This window comes from Gadus morhua, chromosome 5 (genome assembly GCF_902167405.1).
Source record: "Gadus morhua chromosome 5, gadMor3.0, whole genome shotgun sequence".
Lineage (NCBI taxonomy): Eukaryota > Metazoa > Chordata > Actinopteri > Gadiformes > Gadidae > Gadus > Gadus morhua.
The window spans coordinates 6,086,603-6,105,091 of record NC_044052.1 but is presented as its reverse complement, the minus strand read 5'-3'; the positions used below and the strand labels follow the sequence as shown (position 1 = coordinate 6,105,091).

The window sequence follows — 18,489 nt, the reverse complement described above, 5'->3', positions numbered from 1 at the left end:
CTCAGAAGCAAAATCGTATTAATAAATGTATTCATTCAGTTCTTGTGGAAACTTCTCATCTATCCCTAAGGCTACAGCTATTGTATGCTCATTAAATGCATTGCTGTACACACAATAGAATCGCAACGCTGCACATTGCCCTCAACAGGGTGAGCAATGGAGTTCAGATACCGTTAATAAAAACTAGGAATGCACATGGGAATAACAGAGCCGTCGAGAGGCAGGCAGGTGCGCTAAAGAGTTGACCCACACTTTATTAACCCCGGTTATGTTCAGCGGGCAGGTTTATATATGGCTACCGGAGGATCGTTACTGGGTCCGCATCATTAGCCCGCTCCCTGCTAACCCAGCGCTACAGCGGGCCCCTGCTAACGCTAACCACCGCGGCCAGGCCAGTGTGTGTGGTCGTGAGCAGTCCGCACCATTAGCAAAACAGGCTCTCAGACGGCAGTGGGCTGACGGGCAAAAGGTTGTCTTTAATGTTGTGGCTGTTTTCAGCACTGGAGCTAAAAAAAAAGGGGGCAAATTGTTGCTGAGTAAACGCATGGCATGGGGTACTTTCCTTTTTACTTTCATGGAAAGGTAGACTAGTTTGACTGCGTGGACTTTAGGAGTTCCCCCCAAAAGGCTCACAACTAAATCCCAGCTTGAATGTTCGACCTGAAAGGTAAATATTTGGAAAGTTCAGTCAACGGAAGGGGGAGGAAGATAGTTCTGGGCATATTAACTTTCACCCTGGAACGCCTATAGGACTTTGTTTGCAGTCGGTACTGTGGTGGAGCCCTGCACGATAAGGCTAGCATTTTATCCTTAGCAAAACATTTGCTCTTGATATTCCATCTTCCCTCCCCGGCGCCGCTCGTCAACCCAGCACACTTGTTGTTGTCCTCGGTCGAAGTTAAAGTTGTTCAAAGTTCAGCTAGGAGTGACACGATTTTGCCCTCCTGTTGGCCTCCTCTCTTTGTCGGTCGCGAAGGCAACCGCGACACGACATGAAGATGACAACGGTGTCCAAAGTATGAGCTGTGACGACTGCGGGCGATCAATCGATGGCTGACATTTAAAGCGTGCATCAATCAGTCGCTAATGGCGAAATCGATGGCCCAGTCCGAACGACATGCCACTTCATTATTTATGTATTTCAATAATCAATCGGGTCTCCAGGAGCCACCCAGATTACATGCACCCCCCCTTCAACTGCCGTAACCCCGAGGGCTTTTTCCCTGTCGATCAAGTCGTACCCCGGACATAGTCATCATCATTCCAACATGTCTCAATGTCAGCCATGACAGCGTCGCTTGGGAGCTGCGATCCATACTGGGTTTGAAATCTGCATTTGTTGCCCATCACAAGCAAAGTGGGAGTACTATAGGGGAACTAGTCGCTGACTTCTTGTTTATGCTTTCTTGTCTTGCCTGTGGGTGCAGTGCGGGATACAATTTATCCGAATATTTTATAGTTTGGGGCGCCTTAATGGATTCATTCCGGCTTAGCATTGGCGTAGTACATCATCGATAGATTAACATCCAACACTTGAAACGTTTCCGTGGGGTTTTTGTTTTTTCTGCATTTTGTTCAAATATAGCTCAGCCTGACCCGGCAGAGCTATTTCAGCTTCTACTATTAAAACTAACGCGTGCTGAGTTTATACTCAGCATTGCCCTTTTATTGAATTGGCTTATTTTGCAGCTTTTATGGACGGGACAGTGAAGAGAGACAGGAAAGCAGGTTGGCGATTAGAGGGAATGACATGTAGCATTGGACCCCATGTGGTGATTTACCCTGCGTCGCGACAAGGTGTACGACCCGCACGGTGAGTGCACTCGTGGGGTTCAGCCAGAGAGCCACCCCACTCCTTCAAAATCTGATGTGCGCCACCTTCGGGTCACCGCGGTGATCTGAGTGGCTGAGCAGTGGCGAACAATTTGCAACATTCCATGACATGACACCTATGTCTCGCGCAACTGCTCAAATGAATAAAAAGTGAATGCATTCAAATGAGGCTGTCCCCTTGAACCTGCAGCGGTTCATCTGTGGCGGTCAGGATGCCGCAGGGATACTGCCAGGGTGGTCCGACAGCTCATTTGTCTCAACTCATAAGAGATGGAGCCACCATTCTTTGGGGTGGAGAGACTACTCCTCCCCTCGCAGATACAAAGGCCCCACCTCCTCCCCATTAACATTCCGCCGGCGGCCATATCACACACTTCGTGGCACCAATGTGTCGCCCTGTTGGCTTTCTGCAGGCGTCGTTCCATGAGGTAGGCAGCGTGTGGGTAAATACTGATATGGCGACTGATGAAGAGAAAGAAGCCGTTAGACATATTAATGAGTCCACCAGGTTGTAGTTAATGCTGGTGTCACCGTTATGGAAATAAGTCAGACCTAGGGTGACTTTGCCCATGTTTTCCTGTATTCATCCCCTACTTAGTATGCAGCTTTTTCGTCGTACCTCTCTCTATAGCCTCTCCGGTTTGTTTACGTTTCTTTTTGATTAATGGTGAAGCGAATGGGTCTCGGGTACCGGGGGTTTAGCTAAACAGTTACTTACAGTGTGTGTGTGTGTGTGTGTGTGTGTGCTCGACATTTGAAGCACTGTGACACGTGGTGTTGACCTACTTATGCTCAACGATGTTGCGCATTGCCAAATTATATTTTTGGGGTAATCGGGGGGGGGGGGGGGTTCACCACTTGACGTGATTATCGAGTGTGATCGGATATAAGATTGCGTCTTCTAATCACACGCCATGTGAGATGGCTGTTCAAAGCAATGCTCTAGAAAACTAAAGAGGTTCCTACAGCTTTGTACCGCTAATCTTTTTGGTTTCGTCTCCCTGCAATTAAGCTGTTCGTTATCACTATTCTAATAACCTAATAGGATTTGGGCTCTCTGATGTGAGATACCGCCTTCACAGACACGGTCAGACTTTTTTTTCACCGCTACCCAACAGCTGGCCATCTTGCTTGGGTTGTTTCATCCCATACCGGCTAACAAAAGAAGCCTTGGATTTTCAACGCAAGAGGGACAGGATCCCAAAAAGTGCTTTGAGTCACTGCGGACGGAAATAACGACGCGTTGTCACGACGAGGCTGCGGCGCCATGGCGGGCCGCGTGGCGCTCCATCAAGCCACTTCCTGCAGCACTCCTTTATGATGTAATGGGATTGTCATGGAGCCCAGGCTCGAAGCCCCCTTATGACAGACCACCCCCCCCCCCCCCCAGAAGAGAAATTGAAACCCTACCTAATGGGGCATGATTTGTCATGGTAAGAGGTGTTTTGTGTGTGTTTGTGTGTGTGTTGTTTTTGTGGGCATTTTCCACTACCCACAGGCGTTCATGTGGCCAGGGAGTTGAGCACATAAGCACCTTTATCAATCTCCCCGAAATGCCAGGTCTGTTTTTATTAGCAGGCCGTTTAGGCTGTTCAGCGTCTCACATAGGACGGCGGATGCACAGGTTGCGGGGGTCGGGTTGGGGGAGGGGGGGGATGGACGGTGAAGGCGACGGTTTGGGAAAGGGTCGACAATTTATTGGAAACCCCCTCAATACACGTTTGAAAGATAGGGGCATAGTAGAGACAGAGAGAATTGAGGGAAGTGTCCATTCATTGTCTCTATGGGATGAATCTGGTAACTCCTTGAATAGGAGTCCATCCTCCTGGAATAAGAGGAAGGACTCAGTGCATTTATTGCTTTTGAGCTTTAAAGAGCTATTATAGGTGTTAACTTTCTGGGTGTGAAAGCGAGAGTGTCTGTGGGTCTACATGCATGTGTTTGTGCATGTGTGTGCGTTTGTCTGCGTGTGTGTGTGTGTGTGTGTGTGTGTGTGTGTGTGTGTGTGTGTGTGTGTGTGTGTGTGTGTGTGTGTGTGTGTGCGTGCGTGCGTGTGGGTGTGGGTGTTTCTGCACGTATGGTTGTGTATGTGCGTGCGTCCACTAGGGAGCACTGGGGTGCTTTCAGGCGACACCACACATCCTCCTTCTCCTCCTCCTCCTCCTCTTGGCTGTACCCTCCTCCTGACTTCCTGTCCTCGGTCCTTCTGGAACACAGAGAGCTGGATGGAGCCGGCAGCTAGCGGCCTCCTCAGCACAGCAAGACATTAAACAAGAGAGGCAGAAAACTGAACAAAACTAACAGCGAAAATGTGTAGCGAGACCATTCTGCAGTCTGCCAACTGGTTGACTTTGGCAGGACCTTGTGTGGCACTGCGCGTTGGCACAAAGTTCATTAAAGGAAGCCACTGGCCGTTATTTTGCACGTCATGAAAAACGCGTGCACACGAGAATGCAACTGCAGACATATTCGGATACGACACATGGACATCACGCGCATACACACAAACACACACACACACACACACACACACACACACACACACACACACACTCGCCCCCGCTGGCTATTTCTTGTTGGCTCTCTGTTTGTCGGCCTCTCTCTCTCTCTTTCATACAGGCAAAGGCAAAGGCACAGTCACACACACACGCACACACACAACCATACACACCCACACACACACCCACTCTTCTACACTCTCTAACAACGTCTGCGCTTTTGCTGGTGGTACTGCTGAGTAAAAAAAAAGAGGCAATTAGCTGTAAAAGAGCATCACACTGGCTGGAGAAAGCCCTCTATTCAATGGCCAGCGCCGGCTGTCGATATCACTGCAGCGCTCATCTCCCTGTCCGCCTACAGCTTCTGCTGACCTGCCAGTGGCCTGGAGATAAGACACTACCTCACGCTTTATTTTCGAGGGGAATTATTCACTGCAAACCCAAGGAGAACAGCGGCTGCTTGGCTGCACACGCCCTTCAGTTCCTTCAACACAAGGATTTGTAGACAAGAAAACCACCCGCGTGACCTTGGGTGGGGGGGATGCGCGCACCCACGGGTGCTACTGACAATCAGGGAGTCAGCTAGTCAGGGAGCATCGCTCTTTCATTACGTCCAATCAAAGAGAACGATTTCCCTTTTCCGTTCTACATTTTAAAGCAATTCTCTGGGATTAAAACTCGACTGAGCTTCGGATGGTGCATGCTACTTATTAAACACATTGAACGCAATACCTGACAGAAAGCCAGTGTGCCCAGAGGGGGTCTAGAGAGAGAGGCAACCACAGCTACAATCAAATTGGATTTTCTGGAAGGGCTAATTATTATTGAATGCATGCTATAAATAAGCGTTTTGTGTTGTATCAGGGAGAGCGTAGAGGCACACAGCCAATGTGATTACGGAGATTGCGTCGCACTAAACATCTACTGTAATTTCTGCTTGGTTGAATGTCACAAAACACCTGAAATCGGTTTGCTGTCATGTAGAAGATATTAAAAAGGATGCCAGACTCCCAAGTTTCCATAAGAAAAGCAAATCTGGCGTCGTACTTCCATCGCAACGGAAAACAAAATACCTGTCACCCAGGAGCTATGGCAGCTCCTTCAAGGCTTGGTTGCAGAAGGTGATGGGTTTGAGGACAGTTTGCAATGTTCTTTAAACAGTGTGTGACGCTCTGTTTAAAGAACCATAGGAGCGGGGAAAAAATAAAGCGAGCGGAAACATGTCAAATAAAGCAATTAATCGGCATACAGCACGAGCATAACACAAGGATTTAATACAGCCCCTTCGACGTCCAAAGTCAATATTGGAACCTGCACTATGTAACCTCTCTACTGCTGCCCCTTACTCGAACTAGCAAGTTGCTCAAGAGATTCAGCCATCATTGAACTTTTGTTAATGGTCCACATCCCCCCCCGCCCACACACACACACACACACACACACACACACACACACGCACGCACGCACACACACACTCACACAGACACACACACACACACACACACACACACACACACACACACACACACACACACACACACACACACACACCTGAGGAAAATGATGTAGCCATAACTTTAGCTATAACTCAAGCCATCAGAGATTGCTAATGGGACAACTTACAAGGTGCAGGTTTAGATATAATTTACCAGACCTGTGATGCGATGTGACACCAGAGTTAGTTCATCTAAAGCAGCGGTTCTCAAAGTGGGGTACGCAGGTTACCCCCAGGGGCTACTTGGATTGATCTAGAGGGGTACTTAAAATTAATCTGTGATTTACCTTCCCAAACAGTCCTTTGGCTGGCTGAGGTCTCAGAACCAAAAACAAGTCTATGCGGCACAGTGTAACAACCCTCCTCTTTCGCTTAGCCATGAATGGAAACTCACTCTTTGAAAGGTCTGCACAGCTTGCTCTCAGTCGTTGATAGACGTTGCCATGACAACAGAGACGTTTTGTCTAAAAGTTGGCAAAAGGTTTTCCTTCTTCGTGAGGAAGAGTAAAGTTAGGTTAGTTGTGAACCAACACATTTTTTCATATTTTTTTAAAGCGAAACCTTGGAAAATATTTGGTGGGACAAACAACACAGTTTTGAACTTTGGGTTAATATTGTGTGAAAATAATAAATAATTCACTCATAACCAAGGGCCAACAATCGCAACATTGTTCATGTTCTTGCACAGAGGAAAAAATGCAATTCCTATCATACTCTTCTCTTTGTTGCCTTATGTAAAATAAGCATTCATAGCTCCCTTTTGAAAAAAAGAGTTGATGGATGAATTGGTGATGAAGGTCAGCCCAAACACAGAGGGGCAACAGAAAATTGCGCTGTAACTACAAAGTAAGCCCCTGCTGTTGGGACCAGCTGTGTGAGTTCAGGTGCAGAGCACCTGTTTGAAATCCAAATAAAAAGCAGGAACTATTGGTGTTTCGGTCTCGTATGTGGGGGTACTCAGTAGGATGTACATTTTCATAGGGGGTACATATATAAACGTTTGGGAACCGCTGATCGAAAGGAAATGCTTTAGCGTGATTAGGCTTGAATGGCATGTACGATTGTGTTCAAGGTGAAGGGGTCGTAGCGTGGCAGGCCCACCGTGACCCCAGAGTAGGGACCATGCAGTCAGGGGAGTCCAGAGCGACTACAAGGCACTTACCCACTTTACAAACAGCCCAATTTGGCGGGAAATAACCCTTGCTACGGCTAACGACAAAAAAAGGGTTAAATGGACTGTTTTTTTGCTCCCCTCTGACACAGCCCAGCTGTCAGATTGTAAAAAGTCTGCAGCAAGGACTTCTTTTATTGACCTACTCCAACCCATTATTTACTGATGGATGACCAATCCCATTTGGCCATGCAAAATGTACTGCAGTCGCAGAAAAAAAGTAGTAAGGCCAGAGAAATACGGTGGATATTTACTGGGTTACGGCGTTCTGTTGTAGAGCGTGGGTCTCTAGGGGGCTTTCAGATGGTACGCTTAACCATGCGATTGATTTCCTGTCCATATTGATAAACGCATACATAGATGACTGGCGTGGATATTTGGCAACAGCGGCCATTGAAGTGGCAAAAAGAGAACTGTCGAAAAGGGAATTCTGGTGGAATTTGCCATCAATTTATTTCTGGCCGCCTGCTACCTCAGTGCTGCCACGTCAGTGACTGGTGATGAGTGTATGCTAGCTTTGAGGGTTGCCTTAAAAAAAAGAGAAAACAAACAAACGACGAGCCAAGGCCAAGATAATGGATGTTGCCAGTTGCGGGTTAAAGCCCAGCTCTTACTCTGATTAAACATTGCGGCCATCAGAAGGGAAGAGGCCATTAGAGATAGATTGCATTGGCTTCATGTTGAGCTATTCTTGTTTCTCGATAAAAGCCCTGTTAGTGAAAGAGTGATTTGGGCCTGAATGCCAACAGCATAGGCTTGGTTGAGTTGAATGAATAATCACAAGGGGAAATTGGCTTCATAACAAACATAATGTATTTGTTTTCTTTTGTGCAAAAACTGCAGTTTGGGAAGGGCTATACATAACTTCCTAATGACAAGCAAAATTAACTCTTTAAAATGTACTGCCGACTTTTTCTTTTGGTGATGTCCAATAACATCAAACAATTATGTTGCGGCCTGTTGTTTGTTCCCATGTCTAATTGAGTTGTGTTGTGTTTGGAAAGGGGAGTAATTGAAAGCTGGTGGGAGGTGATTGTATGTTAATTTGGCCACACCCACAATTGAGTTTTGTTTGGAGGCACAGTGTCCCAAGATGGCCGTCTGGTTTAGGACAGGAGAGGAGCACGGAAAAACCAAATTAGAGACTGTGTTTACGTTACAGGCCTAGTTTAATGGAGACCTGTGAGGGAGATTTATTATCTTCATGTTGGATTACTCTTTTTGGATATTTCTTCAACTCACCTTTGAAGCTAAGGTAGGCAATTTAATTAAGAAACCTTTTTTCTGCCATATTTTTGAAATTCTATAAACATCATGACAGCAATCAAATGAAATACTTTGACCAAAACACAAACCCATCCAATACTTTCATTAGGCTCGTAGGAATCTATTGAATGTCCCACCTGTCTGTCTACCTACCTACCTGACTACCTGCGTGCAGTCTGCCCGTGCCCTCATTAAGCATGACTGGATTCTTCCACAAGGCTAGGTAGACATTGCTAAAGCTAGGCCAGCCAGTTATGTGTTTTTGGGGGGCTGGCTTGGCAGGGAGGCAAAACAAGAGTGGAGAGATGTTGTCGGTTGCATGCTTTCAAAGTTGAGCTTACTTTGGCTGGTTTGTCCAAATTGCCTTCCATGGCTTTAATGGAGTACTTTGAGTTTCCACATTGGGAGTAATCGACTTCTAAAGCTTCATCTTGGATTTTCAGTGAGGTAAAAAGTGTGGCCTTAAAGCTGTTCGCAGATTTTCCTCTTTATTTTCTGTTTAATGAAACAGGTTTGTCTCAGCATAAGCCTATTTGAGGTAACTCAAACTGTTTTGGTTTATGGCCATCCATAATACAGCTGTGGGTGTCGTCTTCCGATTCCTTTTAAAGGACGAATCCAATGACAAGGACTCATAACCGGGCACTCTGCAAGGTGAGCTCGTAACATCCCTCAGAACAAATCCTGGCACTCATGTGATCGTAAAGATACAGTCTCCCCCCCCCAAAAGAAAATCCCACAGGGAGTGCAGGTTTCTGATTCAAAACCACTGTTATGGCACTATGGTGGTTTAGTCCCGGTGGACGCCGTACATTGAGTCCTAAAGTGTTGAAAGCCTAACATGAGAGTTTTCCCATCAGCTCCTCGGGTGAGAGAAGGATAAGACACAGAAAGCGATGTAGAAGCCAAGCACGTCGTCTTCCCTGACACAGCCGCGCCTGACGCAGGTGCCAAGGGACCGAGTGGCAGAGATCTGTGCGGTGATCCTTAGAAGTGGTCCTTGCTTCTGACCCAGCCACACTTTGAGATATGAAGAAAAAACAAATCTGCTCAATGTATGGAGTGGGGGTTTGTCACAATGTCAATATGTTTCCAAGGGGATATGGACTCGTTATTCGCAGGGGACCTTGAGGTGAATTGGTGGGCGATGTTGTGAACGTAGGAGGGGGGAAATTTTACTGGAGGAAACCGGGACGAATGTAATTCGGACGGGGGGAAGGTGAAATATGTCATTTGAGTCCTTTCCTCGACATGACATAATAACGATGTCTCATTGGACATGAGGTGAGGCATTATTCAGGAAATGATGGCGAAAAAAAAGAGCATTGTGCCATTAAGTTGAGTTATTGCATCGTACAAGGTAAATATTGTAAGTCGCTTTGGATAAAACTGTCTGCTAAAGGCCCAGAATGTAAATGTAATACCTTAATGCCCTGGTATTCGTCTCCTCATTGCCTCAACCATTGTTTACCTTCGCGGAATTCCTATTTATAGCCGGACAACCACTGTGCAACAAGGTTGGGTTTTAGATGATTACATCTGAGCAAGCAAATCTTGTAGGCCCACACAGGGGACTTCTTAATCGCCTCTTCAAGTGGGCTCTTAGCTGCACAAATGAGTGCAATGTGACCGCTATCCCCTCCCCACTCCCTCCCCAGCCCCCCGCCCTAAATAGTTTTTCCTCCTCGTCGGGGTACCATTGTTGTGGATTAAAGCAGGTCTCAGCGACAGTGGAGGACCGCGGCTTCTACATGGTTCCCTTGTACATTTTTCAGCCACTAAGACAAGGCTCTTATCGCTAAAAGGTCATAAACTCGCTCGAGGGGGCTGTTAGGCCTGTCCTCTGGCTCCCACTCGCTGCTGCTGCTGCTGCTGCCGCGACGCCGCCGGGGCAACCCATTTAGAGTCTGCAAAGAGAGAGCGCGCGGCTGCGCGGGCGTGCGTGTGGGTGCCTGCGTGTGGTCCAGGCAACGGGGCGGGAACGCTGATATGATGGCAGGGATCCGGAGCTGACAGGCTGCTGGGGTTTTGGGAGTGGGTAAAATATCCATAATGATATCACGAATTTGAATAAGAATAATGCAAAGTGACGGTCAAAATAGGAATTCTGATTTTCATTGACAAAAGTTCAGCCGGTGGTCATGTGTGGAACATTCACGAGGTCGTTAAAGTGATTAACCGGCGCTTGTCCACTGTGTGACCTGCCGGTGCTTAAAATTCATTTTTTTGGGGATTGGGGGGGGGGTGAGGAGGGGATTCTGCGGGAACACGACAATGAATTATTTCTGAGTGGAATGTCTTTCATAGGCAAGTGCTGCCCGTCTCCACGACTTAAGCTCTGCACTTACATCTTGATGAGATCTTTTTGTCTGGGAATATCTTCATCGCCTCACCACGGCGCAGCCCATTTCTCTCCTTATATTTAAATGAAGGTCTTATTAACATATGGATTAGCAGCCTTATTCCACACTATGTTAATGCAGGAAATACTGCTCCAATGACCTATTCTCTGTTTAATTTGACAGCTGGATAGCAATTTCTCAGTCTGGGGCCAGGCATTTGTTGTTTAATAGAAAACATAATTATTATGAGGTAAACTAGACTGCATCCTCTAAAATATTGTATATTATTTGAACGGGCTCCTGAGAATGAAGCCAACGAGAAACACAAGAATAGCCCTCACCGCTTCTCGATTCTAACTCCCGTGTGCCCACTAAATTTGTAAAAACAATATATACACGCAGAGAAGAGAACAACAGCTTACGATTATCCACATATACCCCAAGGGAAGGAATGATCAAATTGCTATGCATGCATCTAATGACTTTAAAATAATGAACATGATGATTATGCTGATGACGACAATAACTACTAACTCCTAATAATATGCAGCAGTCTTGGCCCATCTGTGCAGCTTAAACCTGCCCACCCTATCGTTAATTCACTATATACTTCCTGCGGGGAAAAGAGGGCTATTTTATGCTAGCCTTCATGAATTCAGATTATCCAGGATTGGATATTTACTGTGTGTGCGTGGGAACAGTTCTTGGCGGTCAAGAGTCTTTAACTTGTGTTTTTAAAGGTCAGTGGGGTCAAACACTGGAAGGGTCAGGTTGGCTCCTCGGTTATCTTTGTAATATCAGCAGATAACTTTAGATTGCATCAGACGTTTGCATGCTGTGGTACGTTCTTGGAAGGGTTTTGTCGATGATTAAAAAATGCTGTATTTTGTGTATGAATGTGATGACTCAGTTGGAAATGTGGTTCCACACAAACAATCTTGTGTGTGTTTGAGAGAGAGGGGTGGTCATGTAATATTTTTCTCTAACATCCAGAATTCAATAAACCAGCTCTGTTTTTACAGAAATGCAGTTGGGAACCCTGCACGCATTTCCGTGTGTTGTAAAGCCCCACACATAGTTTACAAGCAATGATGTGGCTCAGTGCTTTTCCTCAATCTCTCTGTGGAAATATAATCGACGAATAACCACAGCCAACACTGAAAAATAAATAATCTAACATTATGTAATTTTCCTTCAACCTCCAGAGCCTCCCACTAAAACTGAACTCGCTTTGCAGCTCCTAGAAGCATTTAATGAAAGCCAACCTATTTAAGTGAGCTGTGAAGCACAAGTCGCTACTTACAGGAATGCAGCTATACCTCATTATAAATGGTACACATGTGGTGAGCGTTAGTTGACTTAGGTTACATTGGTGCTTGAAAAAGTGTGTACTAGATTGTGTATGTGTAATAATCTTGACGCGGGTACCTTGTAAATACCCAGCTTTGCTTAAGGGAGGTATACTCTTAATTAGCAGGAAATCGATAAATGCTTGATGCTGAGTAATCATTGAGGCATTCTGTGGATCAGAATAAAATCAATTTAACACATTTTATATTCAAACAAGGGCCATTACCATGAACCTGTGTTTTACCTGGTCCATTAATTCATTCTATAAGGCTTTAACTAAGTTAATTAATAAGAGAACGATTCAAATACATCCCTTCAAATACATCGATTTGTGTTTTTGTGTTGATATTATCTGGTTAGTACTTGACATTGTTCCATGGTTTTTCCCTTTCCTCGAGTGCAAGTTACCCGCTATATAAACAACATGTTAATCACAGCATAGTTATTCTGGTCATTAATGGATATATAAAGTATATTACGAGTATGTGAATCATAAATGACCACACACTCAACCTACACACATGTACACGCAGCTACTTAAACAAAGCACACCCACACACACACATCTTGCACACAGTAAATGACCACAACTTAAGCATTATACAACTCCACATGGCAACAATATGTAACGATTATAAAATGTTATGGAGAAAGTAAATTTTTGTCATTTATTAGTCCTGTAAATATAATTTATGGCTTGCAACTCACTTAAGCAGGAGACTGTTTCTGAGCGAGAGCCACCGTCCTCCGTTGTTAGAATGGACAACTGGTGCCCGTGCATTATAAATAAGAACCCATAGCGAGCTGTAAGCAATGCTCATCGCCCTTGTGTTTCAGGGCCGCTTCTGGCTGAGGACCCAATTACCAGGATACCTCCTGTAACTCCCTCCACCCCCATCCCCCGAGGTGTGTGGTATCTGGGAGTGTGCCTTGTTAGGCCTCTGTTTGTGAAACGGTAACATGAGTTCAGACACTATCTGCAGCACAGTGTGACTGTCAAAAAACAGTGAGTGGCGTCAACGGAGGTCGTGTTGCTCGTGGTAAACAAGATAATTCCAGCTACCAAGGCTGTGGTGAACCGACATTATTGGGGTTTGTATTAACAACGTTAATTAAATCAATGTTTTTAGCAGAACCTGAGCAATAAACTGACTTCTGGTATCTCTATCACTGGCAGAGGAACCAGACATTATTTTTTAAATAAAGGAACATAACCAGGACCTAAATTATATATATATATATAATATACACTACCAATCAAGATTTTGGGGTTACTTAGAAATGTCCTTATTTCAATGAAGACAGCATTACATATATATGTATAATGTAATACCTAGTTCCTCTTACTGAAATGGTACAGTCCCTTATCGTCCCCCATCATAGGCGACCTCTTTAGGCAGCACTCTAGCGTACAGGGCACACACCCACTATCTACAATGTACTGGTTTTATTTTTGGTCATAATATGCTATTGCATATTTTTCTACACACTTTTGCATCAACCTACTAAAGAATTTATAGCCCTAAAGTTGCAGTGAAAAGTGTGTGCTTGTGAAACGCGACTCACGATGCTGAATCGCAGAGCGTGCGACCATCTTTTAAACTCTCCAAAGACCAACAACTTTCCCGCTCTCTCACACTCTCTGGTTTCATCTTCGTGCCCGATGAGGTTGCCAGGGCTGGTTGGCAGAGCGCCCCCACCCCAACATTACACACCAGCAAAGGGTTGTGTTCCTACTCCTTCTATCCCCAGGGACTCTTGATATTAGTATCAATATTAATGAAGTATTCATATGTTAGTATTTATACTATTAATAATTCATATTAATTAGGATCATATGAACACAGTTCTTCAACTGAAATATGCCTTTCTACTGTATGCTAGAACATAAAGCAAAGGCGGTATTGGACAGGTTTATAAAGGCATAACAGATCCTTATTTTTTTATATTACAAAATAAGGATTCACTGTTTTCAGAATTCCGCCCACATTATAATTGTTAATCACAGTTCAAGGCTCCACAAAGGGAACATGTACTAAATGTAGTATATGTCTGTAGCACAAGCCTGTTTTAGGCGGATCATCCAATTCTGAAGAATAATGTGTCTAGATGTGCTTGGCTTGGAGACAGTTCATGGCCCTGCGCTGCAGTGACAGCTGACAGGGGGTGGTGGCCACCTGCTGACACCTGCATGTGGAATTAAACTAGTTCCTCTGCTGCCCCCGCCCGACTGTTTCATCAAACGTGACAAGCACGACACAAGCACGACGCGAGCACCCACGCACGCATGGATGGATATAAGAACATTGCCACAAGATGCAGTTAAGACCCTGGTCATTGAATTAAATCCCCACAGCTTACATTTTCAATTTTGATACACACGGCAAAGGCCTCTGTCCTGCATGATTTCTGACTAACTTTATTTCTCACTTTAACACTTTGTTTTATCACCCATTAAAAAAAACACAAGCGGAGCCAGAAATAAGTTCCCGTCGCAGTACAGTTGTAACGTAAGCACACCCTATTATAGCCTGATGAGTACATTTGGAACACTGCAGAGATTGAATGGAAGGTCACATACTCCTCCGCAACGACCAGAGGTATACCGCGGATTCTGGGCAAAGATTAGATCAATTTCAGTTTGTTTTGAGGAGAGTCCGTAATACCCTATGGATTATACGCAAACACACGGCAACCTTCCTCTTGTGTACCTTTGTCTGGCCGCTTGGAAGAGTTTAAAAGGCAATCCATTTTGGATTTTCTCCCAAGTATATCATCCCTGAACTCCAATAACACACACACACCCACATGCAGGCAGGCATGCACACACACACACACACACACACACACACACACACACACACACACACACACACACACACACACACACACACACACACACACACACACACACACACACACACACACACACACACGCCACCCCAATCAGATTAGTCCTGGAGGTGTGTTTCATTAGCCAATCTCAAGAAGACTATTTGAAACATAACTCAACAATTAGTGTGAAACAGTATTAGAGGGAAAAGGGGTAGATCACACACAAAGGTAGGTAGTTGGATCACACACAAAAGGTAGAAAGCAAACGATTGCACAAGCAAACATGTACTCTCCCCCCACTGTTTGAACTGTTTGCTAAACAATAATCTAATAGAGAGAGTCTTGAGACAGAGAAACAAAGCTAGATCTTGCATTGATTGACCAGAACAGATAGGATCCATTCATTCATTCGTATCTCCGCCAGTGAGAATATACAGTGTCTGTAGCTGCCACATAATGTATCCTGATTGGTCGTATCTGTAAGCTCAGTGCGTTTTAAAAAAACACTTCATCCCATAAATAACACGAGTTTATTATATTAGAATGGATTTAATACAGTGGATCTATGGCCTTTGTAGCACTGCTACTTATAGCAGTTTCAAAGTTCAAGTCTAAGACCATTCTGCTCGTGCTGGGATATGGGTTCAGATACCTCCGTAACGTAATCAAATAATGTCCCATCCTCAGTGCATATAAACTGGAATGGGTACACTTTTACGACTTGATGGTTGGGGGACATGCCGTCATCTCTTCATTAAATGGAGGTTGTGTGTTTGTTTTACGACACAGCCCCTCGGCAGAGAGATTTAAGGTGCGTTTGATTTCTATGTCTGCCAGCTCTTGTGAGACAACGTTGTGAAGGCAACTAAACAAGCCCCTCTTCCACTTCCTCATAGGTGATAACAGAACCTCACGCACACACATGAAAATGAACATTCACCTAGACACGCATGCCATAAGCACACACAGACCTGAAACAAATAGAAGCACAGACTGACACACGCGCATATCTGTGTGTCATCATTTTAAAATGAAACAGGTTAATCATTTGACAAACTGGTATGATCGGTCTTTGTTGATGCAAATTCTTTTTTTGTATATAAAGGGGATTATTTTGTGTGTGTTTGTTTGTGTGTGCATGTGCAGCATTGTGCATACAATGGAAAGTAGCAAAAATTGTATGCAATGTGTACATGTGTCTGTCTGAATGTCAGTCTACATACCCTAACCAAGTGCCTAGGTGTGTGGGTTTTTAAGTGTGCGTGTCTTAAGTGTGTATGTATTGCTAAATATGTGTGTGTCTAAGTGTGTCTGTGTGTTTGTGGATGTGTGTGTAGCTCAGTGTCAATCTGAGCAATAGAGAGTATGGGGATATGCCTCCTTCTGCCAGACAGAGCATGAGAAGGATATCAAAGCCATGCAAAGAGAATCTCTGCTGTGTGTGTGTGTGTGTGTGTGTGTGTGTGTGTGTGTGTGTGTGTGTGTGTGTGTGTGTGTGTGTGTGTGTGTGTGTGTGTGTGTGTGTGTGTGTGTGTGTGTGTGTGTGTGCATCCCTCTGTGTCTTTGCACTGTAGAGGAGCACACTGTTTTTATCTGTTTCTGCTTCTGTTTGTTTGTATTTCATGGATGTTTACGACTGCGTGTTTGCATATGCACATGAACACGTTTAGATCTTTGCGTGTACACATTTGTGTTTGCTTATGTGTGTTTGTGCTCATATGCCTATGCATTCACAGCCGTTAAGGCCGTTAACCAATGGTTTGGTTTAAAAATAGCAAGGTCAAAGGGTCATGCTACCTCCAGTGAACCAAACCAAACACTTTGTTATGACCTGGATGAGGAAAAGGACTTTCTGGCACACATTGCATGTCCATGGGATCAGACACACCTGGCTGTGTCTGATCTCACACACACACACACACACACACACACACACACACACACACACACACACACACACACACACACACACACACACACACACACACACACACACACACACACACACACACACACACACACACACACACACACAGAGAGAGAGAGAGGTGTACAAGCTCATGGCTGGTGTTGTATTGATCACGGGACACCAGAGATTATCCCCTGGTAATCAGAGCCTCTCGTCCGGTTGCTGCGTTTGATCAAAGCCCGGTAACAGTGTGTACATAGACATCCCATAAGTCCTACCCTGTGTTTATATTTTAAGAACATCGATCTCTCCACCAGGGTCAGTGGAAACATGTTGTTCTCGTGACCATCTCATGTTTTTAAGAAGAGACAGATCGTTGTTCATAGGCTGTTGGAGTAGAGAGAGAGAGCGCGTACACGCAAGGGTATAGTAAGTACGCCTCAATGCGTTCATGTGTTTGCGTTTGCACTGCACTGGTCATGCATCCAGATTGACGGATGACCTGGAGACCAGGAGCGAGGCACACACCATCTGAGGCTCATCTTCTTTAGAAGTAGTTCAAATATACAACCCTGCAGTATACGTGTATTTTCGTGTTGCATGCATGCAGGGTTTAGCCATCATTTTATTCTGTGATGTACGATTTTTCTTTTTCATTTTCTTATCTAGGCTCAAGTTGTGTGTGTTGTTGCGCAACAAACAAGCTTCCAGACCTCTTTGAGATATGTTGTTATTTATTTTGCTAACTAGAGCACACGATTGGTTTATCAAGCATTGATGTTAAAGGATGTACCCGTTACTCACATATTTTCATTTTAATCAAAAACACACACAACCTCTTGGCCTGGCTCCGATAAATTGAGCATTGCCTCTCTCTGTCGCAATCACAGTTGTAATCCACAATCAATCACATCTGTAGTGTGTGTGTGCTTGATTGGTAGTGGCTTTTATTGCCCGCCACCAGTGTCCCTAATGTCTTGAATAGAAGTCATCTCTTGGGGAACCAAAGCCTGACACCACCGGACTGTGCAGAGTACTGGGGTCAGAACAAGGACTGGGTTTTAAGTATAGATGGTCCAAATTGGCTTTCTGGAACAGGGCTCTGGTGTCTTGTCTTGCTCGAATACCGAACGCTAAAATAATTTTTGAAACCAAATGGACAATTCCCAAATTTGATGATAATGGGCAGAGAAAGCACCTCTCAACCCAATATGAAAAACATTTGCTTGCGCTGATTGCGGTTTGTGACAAAAGCTGGCATTTTGCTCATGGTGACCTTTTTTTTCCCCCTGAAATCACATTCATCCGGTCTTTAATTATGGATTATGGGCCACAGTTATAATAGGTGTTATCCACAGCTCTGGCAGAGTCGTCAATGTTAGGAAATAATTATTTCTAATGCCCCTTGATTGATCTGCAGTTGTATTATTCACCATCCGGTCTGACGGAAGTAAAAGGAGGCTGTGATGGAGGAGAAGGAGGAGAAGGAGGAGGATTGTGGAAATTGATCTCACATTTGTCTCCTCAAGTGTAGTATCAATCACAGTTGCCACTGTCAAACCCCAGGCCCACTGGACAAGGTTGTCTTAGGGTGATATGTAAAGGCATGGCAAAGGGCAGCCTTTCGCGAGCTGTAATCAGATAATTGGATGAATTCGAAATAGATGACTGATGAATACCGAGAGAAATATAATGGAAAATATGACAGTGGGGGGGGGGGTGGGACATGGGACATGGTAAATGGCCGTCACCAAGCAACATCACGTCTTAATTTGATCAACAGTCGCTTT

General features: G+C 44.8%; 1 protein-coding gene across 1 annotated transcript in view; it reads left to right on the top strand.

Moving 5' to 3' along the window:
- The window catches only part of alk (ALK receptor tyrosine kinase), a 278,727-nt gene that overhangs the window by 2,968 nt on the left and 257,270 nt on the right, over window positions 1-18,489 (top strand). The gene's annotated exons all lie outside the window — the stretch shown is intronic.